General features: G+C 40.1%; 1 protein-coding gene across 1 annotated transcript in view; it reads right to left on the bottom strand.

The window, feature by feature from the left end:
* Positions 1 to 3308, bottom strand: part of LOC110310907 (UDP-glucuronosyltransferase 3A2-like) — a 98447-nt gene that overhangs the window by 87129 nt on the left and 8010 nt on the right. The gene's annotated exons all lie outside the window — the stretch shown is intronic.

Raw genomic sequence — 3308 nt, 5'->3', positions numbered from 1 at the left:
TCTCTTTCCAGTGATGGCCGACTAGGCCATCTTTTGATACATATGCAGCTAGAGTCAAGAGCTCCGGGGTACTGGATAGTTCATAATGTTGTTCCACCTATAGGGTTATATCTCTCATCTTAAAGAAGAAAAAAAAAACTCAATTCATCCTCTCTTGCTATTGATGAGAATTTCAAATCAAAATAAGTAGGCCTGTACCAGAATCATCAAATGATCCTAACGAGAGAGTTTCAATAATTTGTGTTTGAAGACTGACTATAGGTTTGGAACATCCATTCATTGTTCATTGTTCATGCGACACAGTCCCACACTAACTTGGTGTCTCAGACTCAGTCATAATTGGAGATTCCAGAACCAACTGTGGCTGACTCACCTCAGTGAATGCCTCTTATCTGCACATCTGTCAGGAAGTGCTCATATAAAGTATTAGAATGGATCCCATACACAACACAATGTACATGTGAATAAATCCAACAGGATGCTTATGCCCACACAACACAGACATCAATCACCCAGAATCCTGGAAAATGCCCTTTCTATCCCTGTTGATTACACATCTGCAGATTTTTTAATGCTATTAAAATGTACCATGGGGAAAAAAACACTCAAAATTTCCATGAGTGTGGCCATTCTTTTTAATGATATTGGTTGGGTCTCTCTGGGGAAAGTTGTAAATATAAGAAAATTTTAAATACACCCACTATTTGGCAAGGGAAATGAAGCAATAACCAAAAAGAGATTAGGAAAGATGTGGAGAACAGCTAAACAAAGCTAAAGACTATACAGGAGACTTATGGAAATCCACTAGTTTAGAAGGTTATTTTAAAAGAAGAAAAGAAAATCTCAAAGGGCCACTGAGATGGCTCAGGAGATTAAGGTACTCACTTCCAAGGCTGGTGGCCTGAGTTTGATCCCTGGGATTCAGATACTGGAAACTCCTGCAGGCTGTCCCTTGATCTCCACACATAAGCATGCACACACACATACACACAGTCAGTAAAGAAGTTTACTGTCAAAACCATTCATAAAACATGTTTTAAATTGTTTAAATAGAGATGTCATGTATACTTAGATAATGCTGATCTCAGAAGTCAAGAGCAATCAAACAAAAAGACCCTGTGCTAGTGTGGGACACATTCCTAGGAGTTGTTGATCTGGAGGCCAATGAAGCCCTCAAGAAAGCATAGGCTGCTGCCATTGCTCTTGATTGCCCAGCAGAACTAGATCACATAGCTGAGGTCACCACAGACTTTGGTTACAAAGGCAGAGCAAACTCAAACTGGAACTGAACATGGAGCTTCCTCCCTTCTGACTGAAAGGTGCTACACAGGACACTAGGGGGCAAAATTCATCAAAGGATTTACATAAATGATGAGCCTCCCATGTTATAATAGTGACCTACAGGGAAAACATGCCCAGTGTTATGAAGGTGATCTCTACCTTCTGACTAGATTTAAAGCCTGTTGTACAGTGGGGAAAAAGTACCAAGCACTGTAAATTTCTTCAAACATCCATGGCTTAGGGAGGCCATATTTTGATATAGAAGAAATTACTATTTTCTTTAACTAAATGGGTATGTTTTTCAAACCACCTTATAGATATTTATGTTTATACCTGAGTATTTTAAGTATCGCTCTTAGCCTTCATTAGAGAATTTCTTTGTGCAGCCAACTGCAGTAAATGCAAAAAACCATGTCTGCTCAATGTGCTGAGAACATTGAGTGCTCAGCAATATCTACATCACTCTCTCCAGGTCTCAGGAAACATAGCACAGAAGAGATGAGAATCAGATAAAAGCTGGATAGAGGGAAGGGGGGGTCACAAAACATTATCTTCTGAACCTGCAATGGCTGTGACCTCACTACAGCTGTGATTGCCTACACTGGACCTGACTTCCAGACAGGATAAAAAATGACTAATGCAACTCTGCCCTCCTTGGGAAACTACTGCGGACGGTCCATGGATGCTGAGGGGGGCAGTTATTGTCATCAGTGGTTTGACCACTAGTGAGCTTCCTAAACTCCAATGGATAGTCCTAGTCACATGCTTGTGCAACTGGTTACTTTAGTTAAATACAGTTGTTCTCTCTCTCTCTCTCTCTCTCTCTCTCTCTCTCTCTCTCTCTCTCTCTCTCTCTCTCTCTCTCTCTCTCTCTCTCTCTCTCTCTCACACACACACACACACACACACACACACACACACACACCACATAAATACAGGCTTGGGAGAGAATTGCAAAAAAGAAGAGATATAGACAAGAGGTCGAGAGGTTAGAGGAGTAAGTGCAGTGGTGTGACAAGAATGTATTATTCGTTTGAATGAAATTGTATATAAAGACCTTCAGGCACTGCACACCTAGCTATCAACCTAGAGTAATAGAGTTTTTAGACAGAGGTATGTGAATGTGTGTGTGTGTGTGTGTGCATTTCTGTGTGTGTGTGTGAGTGTGTGTGTATACAAAATATTCACAACGGGTTACCTTTTAACCACAGAAAAGCCAGAAGATACAAACTAACATAGTAATATTTTATATTGACCACCAAAGCCTCCTAGGAAGTAAGATGGCCAAGAAAAAACATCGTGAAGAGCTAGGGAGGAGAAATCTTCTGTGATGATAAAACTCCACAGTGTTCAGATATTTAAACACTGATATCCATAAACAGCTGATTGTTTTAGTTATGATGAATTTGTCAATAGTAACCCAGTAAATTACTTTTCAAAATGAAATGTGAACAAAAGGGAAAAATAGATAGATCTGCTTTGCATGTTAAATGACTAAAAATCTAAACTAGAAACACTGTCTGTGTAAAATGTTCTTCACACATTGTTCATTAGGAGGCACAAGATACTTGATAACCATTGGAGTTAGTTTTCAGAATCCAGGTCATGAAGGAAGTATTCAAATCCACTCAGGCATTCATTCTGAATGAGAAGATTAAATTCAGATTTTAGGAAGGACAAGACAGCTGGAAGGAATTTACAGGCGAAGCCAGCAAGGACAGAGTGGTATATGAGAGAGTAGAGTGCTCTGTGAGAGAAAGTCTGGAACTGAGATTTCCTACAAACAGGTCAATCCAAACTAGCCAATCCCTCCTCCTTTCAGCAGTGTGCTACAGAAACAGTCAAGTGGAATGATATCCAGAGGGTACAAATGACCCCTCTCTATGCCCTTATCCCTGATTCAATTATTGATATTTTCAACACAGAAGAGAGTCAGTTGGCTGAAGACACTTCACATGGTAATTGTGACTTCTCTCTCTCTCTCTCTCTCTCTCTCTCTCTCTCTCTCTCTCTCTGTTTCTCTCTGT

The sequence above is a fragment of the Mus caroli genome, chromosome 15 (genome assembly GCF_900094665.2).
Source record: "Mus caroli chromosome 15, CAROLI_EIJ_v1.1, whole genome shotgun sequence".
In the NCBI taxonomy this organism is placed as follows: domain Eukaryota; kingdom Metazoa; phylum Chordata; class Mammalia; order Rodentia; family Muridae; genus Mus; species Mus caroli.
The sequence above is the reverse complement of the archived record's forward strand: the minus strand, read 5'-3'. Positions and strand labels throughout refer to the sequence as shown.